Source organism: Ambystoma mexicanum, chromosome 3p (assembly GCF_040938575.1).
Source record: "Ambystoma mexicanum isolate Mex_15411 chromosome 3p, UKY_AmexF1_1, whole genome shotgun sequence".
NCBI classification, from domain to species: domain Eukaryota; kingdom Metazoa; phylum Chordata; class Amphibia; order Caudata; family Ambystomatidae; genus Ambystoma; species Ambystoma mexicanum.
The window spans coordinates 982245094-982259534 of record NC_090925.1 but is presented as its reverse complement, the minus strand read 5'-3'; positions in this window follow the sequence as shown (position 1 = coordinate 982259534).

Genomic DNA, 14441 nt, shown 5'->3' with positions numbered 1-14441 from the left:
AACTCATGAAATCCCCTGTAGCACAACATTTCAATGCTCGCAATCACACAATTGCACAAATGCAGTTTGTAATTTTGGAACATGTTAAATTACCTAGACGAGGAGGCAACCTACAAAAATTACTTCAACAAAGGGAAACAATCTGGATAGACAAATTGGACTCAATGGCTCCCCGTGGAATGAACTTAGAGTGGGATTTGTATTGTTCTTTGTGATGGTCTGTCTGCTACAGAGTTTTGTGATTGAAGGCTCATTACTGTGTTTTGAGATCTAATTGGGTATATCTCCTCGATGGACTATTTGTTGCAATATTTTGTGATTTAATGTTCATCACTGCTTTCGAAGATCAAAAACATTTTTTCTCATATGTTTAGAAACGATATTGTTGTTCTAACTGTTATATACAAACTGTTGAGACATGCATTTGATATTTGAGTTAGGTGGCTATAGAGGAAATTTGTTTTCTAACTCTATAACTTGTTGGCAACAATGACCGTAAACCGGCAATATACTGATAAACCTGTGAGCGAATGAAATTCCAGTAGAGAGTAGGCAAAACGGACAGTTAGTTTCTTTTGTCCCGTCGATTAACCATTAATTTATAATATCAATTGGGTTAGCTCTCATTTATATAACCACATGGATAGGCGTTATTTACTTCTTCTTCCAACATGGCCGCCACTTAGAACCGCCCTTACATCCTAGTCTATTTACCCATACACGTTGCCACTAGTTACGCTGAAACCGAAGGAGAAACAGGAACGCTGTACTCCCGTTAGGCAAATGCGGTTTGAGGCTCATACTCATTGAAGCAGGTAACTTTTTCGCTCCTACGATTAACACAAACTTGCGAGATAGGTTGTGATTCTAGTTTATGTAGACTAACACGGGGGTGCGATTGTATTCCCCTTTTCTAACAGAGTTCTAAAGCGGCGGTTACTGCCACGTTGTAAATTACATTAGTTACCGAGGCGAAGCACTATGAACGTACATTTCAAAGGTGGTTTAGTGACCTTATCCGTCTTATCCTTTATGGGAAGTGGAAATTAACGACGTGGAACGGTAACACTTCTACCAAGGTAGACAGACCACACTCGGCTCCAGGTAACGCCCTATAGCCAAAGTTAAAGAGTTTATCTAGATCATGTACTTTCAGCACAGATTTAAAACAACAATACCTTTGTTTATTTATTACAGCCGCTTGCACGTTTTCTCAAGCTGCGGCCTTGGAACAGTTGAAGTACCCTACGATCTCCATACGTAATATCGACTACCCCGATAGGTGAGCTAATAAAAATCTATTTTCAACCCAGCGATCTGAGAGTGGGACCCAGCGCCTCGTTGCGCCACTGGTCCCACTCCAGATCGCCACTATACTCACTATTAACATCCACCTTTAGCTTGACAGTAAGTTGTAATTTTCTGTCATCTTTAGGTTCAGGAAGTCCAGAGAGTGAACCTTTTCCGAATATTAACCCAGATTTTTGACCTCAAGTACAGGTTAGTTAAGTGATTGGTTATCACAGCCCCTAGTCTTGTTTCTTTTTCATTTCCTTTTCTTGTTTTTCTAAGAATCGTAGTAATTTGTTATTATATTAATTACCTCCTATTAATTTTACAGAAAGAATTATCTGATATCATTACCTGAAGAAGGGTTAATGTAAACCCAAAACGCGTAGTATAGGACAGAAAACACAACAACAACAGCATTTTTCTGTCTAGATATCAGTGTATATCATTTGAATGAAACAGCTTGTCAACAATTGAATGTATAACCCAGATATGTTTTTGACAAACGCAATGAACAATCACTTATGTGGAGATTCTTTTATATTAAATTTGTGTTTTGAGATTGTTGAAATATTACTGACAAGAGTTCACTGTCGATCATTTGTCTTGATTAATACTTATTTTGAAACCTTATATAAAAAAGCTTTATTGAATTGTCTTATTTGAAATTATTAAGAGCTTGAACGAAAGTGTTTTAGCAGCTATTTGGTTGCTATGGTCTGTGCCCCTGTTTGTATCGCGAGTTTCTCTTTGCGATACCTTCCCCTTTTCCTTTACAATTTGGGTCTAGTAGAATAGATCCCAACAGGGAGCACTACGAAGTAATATTATACATATTAGTATTCCTTTATTCTAACTAATTAAGTGTGCACCTCTACAACCAATTCTGTTTCCAATGTCAGGTATTGCCATGAATGCTCAAGGGTTCTCTGGAGCTACGAATTTAGTACATTTTACTGATAAATTACTTGTTTATATCGGGGAATGTGACATGTCTGTTCCCTTGTTATATTCACGACAGACACCAGTCAATATTTTGGGAAGAGATTTGATGACCAAACTAACATGACAATTTCATTCACTGATCAGGGAATAGAGTTCTACGCTCCAGGAATACGCTATCTAAATGTAGGAGAGTTCATAATGGCATTCTCAGGGCAAGTGGCTCTACGAGGAGTCCTGGTAGATCCGGAAGTCACCCTGTATTGAGTGAGTATTTTATTGAAATGGTACCTGGGCTTGTAGGAAAGAGTCTGAGGATACCTGATGAGTACCTATTTAGACCGCTAATCCCTATGGATGATGAAAGCAGACAGAATATTCCCATAGAACTGGAAGCAGCTATAGTACAAGGAGAGATAGCTATACTTGAAGATGTGGATGATGAGGGTAGATCATGGAGAATGGTGATAACTCTTCAAGAGGGGTACAGATTGAATGACATAACCGATAAAGATACATTTAGAGAAGAACATATTGATGACGAAGTACTGTTTTTTTGGAGCATTACTTACTGGATAAAGATAGAGAAAGGGGAAATCCCACAGCGAATGGTGATAATGCAGCAACAACCAGCATTCTTCCCGTAAGATCTAAAAAAGGTGGCAAGTGTCCTGTGGACCACTGCCACTATGACGTAGGCCTTTTGAAGGGAATAGGGGAGGTTAAAATATAGCTTAAGCCAGGAGCAATTTTACCCGAGCAGAAAAATACACTATGTCCCGAGAAGATAATGAGGGCATATTTCAGCATGTGTGAATCAGGGAATCCTAGTGCTGTCGGAATCAACATACAATACTGTGGTGTATCCGATTAAAAAAATCTAAAGGGGGGTCATGGAGATTTATCCAGGATGTATGCCCTCTTAATCAGATTATAGAAGCAGAGTTTCTGTTAGTTCCTAATCCTGCAACAATATTGTATAGTATTCCAGTTGAAGCTAAATATTTCACGGTGATAGATTTGAAAAATGCATTTTTCTTGATCCTGTTGCACAAGGACTCGCAAGACCTGACTTCCTTTACGTTTATACAAAAGAGACTAAAACATGCTCCTCTACCTCGTGGGGATTGTGAGTCCCCATTGATTTTTAACAGGGTCCTACAGGTGGATCTTGGTAACATTGAACTAAAAAATATGGTCTTTCAGTATGTAGATGACATATTGATTTGCAGTAAAACAGAAGATGAATGCCAAAAAGACTCTGTCCAGTTATTGACTTTACTAGCAAACAAAGAATACAAGGTAGCCAAGGAGAAATTACAGTATTACCAGGAAGAAGTGTTGTACATAGGTCAGTTAATTTCACATGAAGGAAAGAAAGTGACACCTGAAAGAGATGAGGCTAGTATGAAAACGCTAAAACCAAAGACAATGAGGCAAGTGTAGCATTTTCTGAGCTTATGCAATTATAGGTTTTTGATCATGGCACATATACCAAGCCACTTTTGAAAGCATTAAAGAAAGCACAAGTTGGTAAGGAAAAGTTAGAATGGACTGAAGAAATGGAGGAAGAATTTGAGGAGTTGAACAAAGACATTTGTACAGTTCCAGTTTTAGGTATTCCCAATTATAGCGAAGAATGTTATTTGTTTTCACACACAAATTGTCACACTCTACCCCCGGTCTTACCTGTTTGTCCTTTGTTGCTTTCTTCTTTGAAGGTTTCTCTGTCTTCCGGGATGTCCGGGACTTGTACAGATAAGGCCGGTGGTCCTCTGTATCCAGCGTGGAATGAGAGCAGACTCAGAGTAAGACAAGAGTTCAGGATTCCGGGAAGGTAAGAGCAGACAATGCCTGGGAATAAGCACGGAACCAGGGAAGGGAAGCACTACTTGCAAGTATTGAGATGGAGTTGCGAGTGCGGAAGCATGGAAGGGGGGCCCAAGAAGGAATGCGCGGACGGCCTAGGAGAAGGCAACAGGCCGTTTCAATAATCCAGGAATGAAGAAAAGGGAATATGGATGGTATCGGACAACGATACGGGGAAAGGAAGGGAACGATGAACACACAAGCTGCGAACTCGAAAAGGAGCGTTGAGATGCGCAGCACCGCGCGAGCATGCCCGTTTTCTAGGACGCCAGGACTCCGGCGTAAACGCTAGAGCGCAGCGTGGCTGATGCGCCGGCCATGTTGAGAGGAGAACGGCTCCAGCGGTACGGTGCACCAGGGACCAGGAAGTCCAGAAGGGGCGTAAATGGTGAGTCATGACACAAATGGGTCAACCACGACAGCATTGTTCACATAAAGGACAATGTTGGGGTATAAGAATTTGGCATAGTACAGTGCGATTTTAGACCCAATAATGAGAGGCCATTTTCCATGCAAACAATCTTTGTCAGCTGCTGCATTTGCAATTGAGAAAGACAAGTATTGTCATGGGGTAGTCCATGACCCTTTACGTGGAGTATGCCCTGTTTGCCATTTTCGAGAAAGCCAAGGGTACATTGATGTCACAAAGAGCTTCGGTTTATGAAGTGTTAATTTCTAACTCAGCGATTAAAATAGTGAGGTGCAAAATACTGAGCCCAGCCTCATTTGTAGCTGAACCTGTAGAATAAGGTTATCATGTGCGTGACTCTGCAAACTATGTGGAATTCTTTGATGATATACCCCGTGTGAAGGAAAATGCTTTGGCGGGAGGGGACATTCTCTTCATACTAGCGGGGAGAGTTATTCAGGCTCAGCAGTTATGAGACACAGATTAAAAGGCGAATTTCAGGTAGTGGTGAGTGCAAGTCTACGTCTCTCTTTTCAGCACAAGCAGCAGAATTAGTAGGGCTTATTGTCGTTCACGAGAAGTACAAAGGGCAGGAAGTGACGGTATCCAATGACTCTGCCTATGCAACATCATTAAAACATGCAGAACTGTCAAGTTCGAAAAGGAGGGGCACTCTCCATGCAGACGGCACTCCAGTGCCACATGCGTCCTTATTGGACATGCTCATTAAGGCACTCCAAATCCCAGTAGCCATAGCGGTCAGAAAATGCGCAGCACATACTAAACAAACCGACTTTATCACTCACAGAAACAAAGCCGCAGACATAGAACCTAAAAGAGTTTTGATACTGAAGATACTAAAGAAATGTTGACTAGAAGCAAGCTAGTACGAGAAGGGTTTAATATGCTGTCAATTACGCAACTAATAGAAATTCAGGGTAGAGCCCCACAAGAGGACCAAGAACTATGGAAACAAAGGGGGTGTTCTTTATCCCCCACAAAAGCTTTATGGCCACAGAAAAGCACTGGAAAGCCAGTGATGCAAGTGGCATTATTGAAAGTCGCACTTTAACAACTACATTACCGCATGCATATAAACAGAGAAAGTCTTGCTGCCCCCGTTGCAGAAGACGGGTTTGTTCCAAATCTGTTGGAACACTTTACATACATCAAGGTGAATGGAATTGTGTGTCAAAAGTTTACTGCTGGGCATACACACTGAGAACAATCAGAGGAGTAATACCTCGACCGAAAGGTCTGTTTCAGCATTTACATATTGTACAGACATGTAATGGACATAGGTATCTATTAGTGGTGGTGTGTCCCTTCTTTAGGTGGATTAAAGCTGGTCTATGTATGCACCCTGATGCCACTTGCGCAACAAAGTTTTTAGTGTGTAAAGTCTTCCTAAGGTGGGGTGTGTGCGAAGTACTACGATCCAACAATGGGCCGTATTTAGTCATTGAGTTATTTGAACAAATGGGACTTATATTGAGTATAAAGCACAAAATGTGTTCTGCTTATCATCCACAAGCAAACACATTAAGTGAGAGACTCAACGGCCTCCTCAAAGAGAGGATCACCAATATAAAATTGACTTTAAAGATGGGAAGGCTGTATTGCCTACTCCTAGCCTTATATGCCCTTCGGAATCATCCAGGTTCGGACCAGTACCTCACCCCTCATGTGCTAGTGACAGGGTGTGGCATAAGATCACCTCTCAGGCCTCCATTTAGAGTAAGGAGTGATGCCCAGGGCATAGCGAAGACTTTAGGTGATGAGATGCATGATTATTCGACATGTATGACTACCAGTGTTTCTTTAATTTCAGATCAAATCAAGCATCGAAGGGCGAGGTCAAGGAACACAGAAGAGGTCAGATAGCATAGCGAGTAGAGCGCTCTCTTTGACATCTGTGCAGAGCGTGCCGACACAGGTTCGAATCCTGGCAGGGCCAAACTCAGCCTCCATCCTTCCGAAGTCGATAAATGAGCACCGCACACCTTAGGTAATAATAAGCAACGCTCAGATGCCTGAGGGTTCATAGCACTTTATAAATGTGAGTTAATTAGTAGTTAGTATTAGATCCAACGATCAATCCAAGTGAACTATTGACACTGCCAAAGATATATGCTGGTGACTTTATACTCATTAAGAATTTTACTAGAAAGTGGCATGAACGCAGGTTTAATGGTCCATTCTGTGTTGTTGAAGAAGTCTCTCCTTCTGCAGTTAAGGTATCAGGTAGACAAGCTTGGCTGCATTTAGGTGATGTGCAAAGCTACAAAGGCGAGACCCTCCCGTCAATAGTTACCCGTGCAGACTCAATCGATGACCAAGAAGAAGAACAATAAAACAACAAATGATTAGCACATATTTCTTTTGGACTGGAATTCAATGGACACTCCTAACACATTTAGCAGGAAGTGCATAGACTTGCAGAGAAATTTCAGAGGCTGAAACAAACTTTTAGAAATTCATTGAAGGAATAAATATTGCATCAGTATATGCCCAAATGCCAGTTCCTGATTAGAAATTGAAAAAGAGATCAATATCCAGATTCATTTTGCAGACAATATCTGTTTTAAATTGATAAATACATGATACCTGTTGACAGTGAGACACATTGGCTTTTGGTTGCTCTCTTTGTGTTCATACTTCAATCTTACCCTGCTCTTGTCAGAAGAGATGTTAATATTCATACCTTTTTACAGGATCCCAAAAATGGTCCAGTGATTAGAAGATTCCTGATTGCTTCATTGAACAGTTTGTGCAGTTTCAAATGTAACAGAATTGAATATGTATATTAAAAAGTATTTGTGAGGAGGATAATGTGATTATAGAGAGAGCACTAGTACAGCAAGTGTTGGGATGGCACACCAAATGTTTCTCCAAACCTCTATGCTTGATAAATATATGCATTTGCATTCTCTTTGTCTTTCTGTATGTTACATTTCAAGGACTTTATTATCCTAATGGTCCCATTGAAGAAAGAGCTCCTATGATGTCCCTTCTATGAGTACAAATGATGATAATTTCTTTGATCTCTATGGGCATGTTAGACCACATAGGAGGGATACAGAGGAAGTTAACCGGGGGATAAATACATATCTTGATAATTCCACCTAGGGAATACCATGTGGTATCAGCACATGAAAAAGGGTGGGGGAAAGAGCATCTGATGAGAATTGCTATGTCTGCTCTCTGATCCCCTACGCCATGAAAACAGTAACAACTTTCATTGCAAAGGAGGTGTCAGCATCTAATGCGAAGTGCCTTAGTCATCTTGCAGCATGTACTACTCAGGGACTATTCCAAGGGATTTGGGCAACCTTGCGATGGAAAACACGACAGTAGTTCCCATACCAGATTGACTATGTCAAGACTACTCAGATGGAGAAGGAACCTGGATGGACAGATGAGATGCTTGTGTATCCTGCTGCAGGACAATATAAGGTAATCATTGAAGAAATGAAGAGAATGAACTGCTCTGAGATGACAGAGAAAGCTTGGATGTCTCGATGCTGGGAAAGATCACAGCTGCTAATCTACGGATGAGTGAGCATGAGTAAAGGATGGCAAGATGGAATGATGTCTTATGCAGCCCATCTGCTCAGAAAGGAAGCAGTATGAGCAATACAGAAAGTGAATGATGAGTGTCTGAAGTCTTGGGCCAAGTACTCCAAAATACTGACATGGGTGGAAGACAAATCCGGCCCAGTGGCCGTAGTCCCATTGGTTAATGCGAAAATGTGTTTACAGGGACATGGAAATTATTATGTTGGACAGAATAAATGGTGCAAAACCAGAATTGACATTACAGGAATCCTAATGGATCGATATTCGGCCTGCAGATCTAGAGCATATATGAAATTTCCCAGGAATGGGGGTGGGGTGTGTTCCTTGTTGTTCGTCCATGTTGCAGCATTGGTGATTCCTCTGAGCAATCTAAACATTGATGAATTCCCAAAGGTGGATGACCATTTGAGAAAACGAAGATCCCTTGAACTCTGACAGATGAAAAGAGAGAATTATTTCTCATCCAAATCAATAAAGGCATATGTAGCCATTTTTGATGAACACAAGTTGTTCAGCAAGACTGCTATGATAATGAAATCTATATCTATGCCTGGACTTCAAACAGCGGTGAATGCCAAATGGCTACAAATCACAAGGTGGGAGCATCTGCAGAAAGTCAATGCTACTATAAAAGGATTCAATGCCATAAAAGAAGAGCTGACGGCCATACGACTGATGACCCTCCAGAAAATGGAAGGAGGGGTTTGCGACAAGATCGGACCATCATGTTCCACAGACCTACATACTAAGATGGAGGAAGAGACAGGTGGCATTGAAGATGACAGTTGGTTTGCATTCTTGTTCTCATGGATAAATCAATTGTTGGCAAATGTATTCAAGTTTCTTGGAGCAATACTGGTGCTGATCATGTTTGGATTCTGTATAATCTGGATATTAATTGCACAATGCCAGAAAACGGCAAAGAAGGCAGTGAGAATGAAGATCATGATTGATGCCAAGGATGAACCAGAAGCCAAAGATTTAACTGATGACGCTGTCCGAGATTACATAAAAGGCAGCATTGTAGCACCTGGAGGAACAAAGTTCTGGTATCCAAAGGATCATAAAAAGTACATGGGACACTGGGTCTACTATACCCCAAATGGACAATGTAACTACATGACCTGGAGTGTAGATGAACACATTAAAACATCTGGCACCCTGAGGGGGTTAGGGGGAGATGAAAATATGGCCAACCAAGAAAAGCTTTATCAAGAGAAGATAAAAAGATGCAGAAAGAATTGAGGAGGTGATGAAGGACTCGACCAGAGGGGGGGAATGTAGATGACCAGCTGCATACATCTGTAGGATATCCCACCCCCTACCTCTCTTGTATTGGAGGCATGAGACCATGCCGTGTTTGATACCAGCCATTTTGCCAATACTGCAGCAAGTGTTTAGAAGAAGATACCCATTAGGAGAACCATATTGAATGTACCCCGAAGTGACGCAAACCTGCGGGAGGAACTCCCTGAAGGAATATAAGAAGGAGCAAAGAGAAGTAGCTAGTGACATCATAAAAGGTGTGCACGACGTCCTGAGATACTGGCTGAAGATGATGTATAGGTCCTGAAGAAACTAATGATGAAGTAAAGAATTGAGTGAGCTTTCCAATATATAGGAGGAAGATTACACGTGCATGAAGTGCTGCAGAAAAACAGCTGTTCAATAAATGTACAGATGCTCCAATGCAAGGTAGATTAAGTCATAATTGAAGCTGTCTATGAGTAGTGAATAGAAGACAGGCGAAGCCACCATTAGACAGAAACTGGGCATTGGTATTATGAATCAAGTAAGCCAGAAATCATGAAGCAGGAATGGAAAATTGAGTTGCAGCAAGAATAATAGGCACATGGAGCTGTGTGGCCAGGTTGCCTGGCCAAATATCAAGATTCTAGAAGGCGAGGTCAGCTATGTCCTCTGAAGAAGGACAAGTGTGCAGAGGATGAACCTTCTCACGTTAAGATGCACAAAAGAACAAAAAGGATGCCAACCTTTAATTCATTTAGAGCATTTAAAAGCTGCAAAATGGACTGAATCGTGTTCTCCTGTCATGTGAGCCAAGGGTGGAAATAGAGTTTGAACTTGGAGTCCCAGACACGATAGCGAGTGCCCTCACTCCTATGCATTTTCAAAGACAAGTATACTCTGCAAGGCCAAGTACAAAGACAATTTCATGGCAGAAGGCATGGGAGATGAGAGATGCTGGACTAACTGGGTGATGTGGTAGTTTCATGCCCTATCTCTTTGCACCTGGGTCTGGGATTACATGCTGCTAAATGAACCGAATGTTCCAGATATGGCACAAGCATGCCAACCAATTATATTAGCCCATATAATGAAGGACCTTATAGTTTAAAGACTGATGAGAAACTGTGTATCTAATGTTTCTTAAATGCATGTTTTTAGAGGGAGGCATAAGTTGTCCACCTGATAATGGACAGCCAATAACAATCCTAGCTCCTATAGACAAGTATACTTAGTTGTCTGCCTTAACCAATCCCGACCCTTGATAGGTTTTTTACTATTGCCACGTAATAGGACGTCACTCTGACGCATTTTCTCTATAAGAACCATATTTTGTGTGGAGATCATTGAGAGACTGAGTGTACATCTGTTGATGATCTTTGTAACCTCCCCGTTTTAGATAATTGCTCATAAAACAGTACTTTGCCATCTTCCTGAGTCTGGTGTGATCCAGATGCGAGGGTGCTCACCTTGCAATGTGCTTAGTCCCATAGCCTGGTGTCCCCATGTGGTGCCCGGTAACTGGATCGTCATACCTTGCCTGCCCTCCCACAGATCACAGAGTACTGCTTCTGGCGACGAGGTCCGCCATTTCCAATGAGATGCATTCTAAATGGCGGACATGGTCCACCATTTCCAATTAGTTGCATTTCAGCTTGCCTTGACTGGTTCCTTATACTGGTTTCTGATGCTGGCATATGTGGTGCACCATTTTCAGCCTGCTGCTTCCGGCTTGCCTCTACGCACTCTCTGACATCAGTGGACCACTCCTGGTATATGATGCCCAACATTTAAATATTTGACCACTGCCTACAGTATTCAAGTTCTGGTTGACTGCTGCAAGGTTCTGATCCCTCAAACCTACTGTTAGTGGTATTTCCTGCTAGACAACCCCAATAAGTAGGTTCTTTAGTTATCTCCGCTCTATGGAAGAAGGGGATTGATGTAGTGAAAGTAAGTAAGAGCACTCCTATCAGTCTCTCTTACCCCACTGCCACTGATTAGTTCTCCCCCTGTTCCTCAGACATTCCAGATAACAGTTCCAGCCGTCAGGTAGGATTCTCTTCTCTGTGTTTCAGAGGGTGCAGTCATTCTCAGGGCTGGACCACCCTATCGTCGACTCCTGTGGGAAGCCTGAAGAATATGCTCCTCACAGGTAACTGAATGTCACCTTAATCTTTTTTCATTGATTCTTTTTATCCTTCAACATGGGAGGAACACACCTCGGGAAACTTCCTAATCCCAAATCTCATAGCATGTGACCTTGTGCACACCACTTTGAGTTGTGTTTTTCTCAGTGTATCCCAGTTGGTAAGATGTTGATATTTTCATATTGGCATTGTTTGTTTGATTTGCTGCATACGTGGCAGAGGAAGAAATACACATGGAATGTAAGACTCATTAGAGAAGAATGTGCTGGAGACTAACATGTATGTCAACTTGATTTAAGGTACGCCAGATAATCTGAGAGGCTTTGGAAGCTCTTGACTCATCCATCTGATACCAGCACCATCTATTTCTGTCAGAGACTAGGGCGTAGGTAGCATTGTAGGAAGGGTAGACTGTTCTCAATCCATGGATTTGTTGCTAATCTCTCTAGATTTTGTATGGTGAAGGCAGTACTGTAATAAGCTTTATAACTTGTTACTGCTGTCATTATTTTTTGTCTTTAACAGTTGTCAAGATGGCCTGGAAAGTCCCAAATTACACAGAGGTTCTGGAGACAATTGAAACCAGACTTAATACCCAAAATAGACAAAGTGCAAGTAAAAAACCCAGCATTATTATTATGAAAATAAAGCAGGGACAGCATACAAGCACTTAATTCTTTGCGCTCTCACTGGTTACTCAAAAGACAATGGTCCAAATATTCCATATTTGTCAAAATTGACAACATACTGTAATCTGAGTTACCAAATTGTACGGGGTACGAGCATTGGCTAATAGTGGTGATTACATATACATTCTATAGGGGTTTGATTTCTAATTGGGTAGCGCTTATCTGATGGCTCTTACTGCGACCACCTCTAAATTGATAATGGTAAAAAGTCAACATTTATGCACAATGCTGGCACTGTAGTTCATGGGCTGCATAGCATTGGAGGTTTTCATTGGTTGGCTTCTTACTAACCAACCTTGGACAACTGACAGGTCATTAAGACATGAGCCAGACAGAAGTAGGGGGAGCGAGGTCCACGGACTGCTTAAGTTTGAATTAAAGAAGCTATTATCCCTCATTTCTAGGCCATGAGCAAGGGAGATCTATTGTATTTGGCCTTGTGGCGTCTTGAGTCTGAGGATATGTGTAATGAATAAGGCAGGGGCCCTTTCTGTGTTTGTTGCTAATCAATAGAAAGTGTTCTTCAATTATGTGTCACGTGTGATGGAACCATGTATGCAATTATTTCACCCTTCATTTATTGGGAATTCAGCTAATATTGATGCAAGTATTATGTTTTCTCTTGCCACTAGGGACACTCTGAAGTTATTCTTCATGGACTCGGTTATAATTGCCTTGCAAAAGGCTCACAAAGGCTGGTTGTTCTCTTATAAAACCTTACTTTATCTGAAAGTATCCTCCTTGCGTCCTGCGAACTGCTATCTCATGCTTTCACTGCAACGTTCTGACACTCCCTTAATTCGCAGTAACCTTGATTGTGGTTGCCAGGTCCCGTGTGGGCTCTGGACATCAGTATTTCAGTAGTTTCAGCATCTTGTGTTCTCTCAAAGCCTTATGGCCTTTGTTTATCTGAAAGCGTGCTGTAGCTTCCATTTTTATAAAAGATGACTGCTCATTATTCTCGTGTTTCTACGTTAGTGAGCTATATTCGCTAGTCGTTCAATTTACATTCAGCTTATATATTGCATATGTTAGTAGTACTGCTGTCTTATGGATCCTGTGTTAATATTCTTCATGTATAAATGCATATTACCTAGGATCCGCGTTCATCATGTTGAGTGCAGATTTGCTTTGTGTCTTATGCATGCACATACATTGTCACATTAGTTTGCTTACCTTTGTCATCTACAGCTCAGATCTTGTCAATCTCCTGCTGTAATTGCCTGGCATAAGGGCGGTATGGTTGTCTTAGTAGGTAAGGTGTCTCACCTGTGCGGTGTTGAGCTGTGGGAGGGGCAGAAGCTATGGATGATGTATTCATCTGCCTCTCAACCTAGTAATGCCTGGGAACCATGCTCACTCATTACCAACATCTGCCATTCTTTAAACGTCAGTGCAGTGTACCCATTCACAGCCTCTGCCTCTAATACTTAATTGGCTTCACGTGTTTTGCCAAAGCCCACTTTTACATTCACCTCAGTGACCTCATATTATCATCAATCTTTTTGTGGTCTTTGAAGAACTACCCCTCAGAGCCTTCCCTCATAACCTCAGAGACCTCTATGGACATTGAATGCATGTGCATTTTGTTAGGGGTTTTGTCATAGGGCTATTACATAACTTGGGTGGTATTTTAGTTTCATGGTAAATTGGCAGTAAAGTGGTGGTAGTTTAGTATTGCGGTATAAAAGTGATGAGCATTTTTATTATACTGCCCTATATGATGAGATCAGCCGTTCCCCCTTTGTATTTATATTCGATGTTAGGGTTGATTGTAAGTACAAATCAATGGACCTTACACTTATAGGAACATAATAGCACCATCTGTTATGACGATGACTTATATACAACATCAGCCTACCATATTTAACGGTTCTGTTCAGCTTCCTGCATGCACAGCTGAACACACACACATGTGCATTACAGATTTTCTAACTTGCTATACAGTTCTCCAATTTTAATTTTTTAGTCTACCACCTGCAGTAAATACTTTACCATAGTGGTTTATGCACTAAGGCACTTCCTTGTTACCTCCCCTCCTTTAAAAATAATCACCAGAGACACAATAAAACAATCCCACCAGCTCAGCTTCTGCCCATTTTTATACATGTGTTAAAATGACACTAGTTGCAATAATATATCTTATTTTGGTTCACAATGAAAACATTTGTTTGTTCTTACCAACGCCTCGAAAATTACATGGTTATCTAAGAGAAGAGATATGAAGCACAGCACAATAAATGGAAACTTTTTCTTTCATCGGCT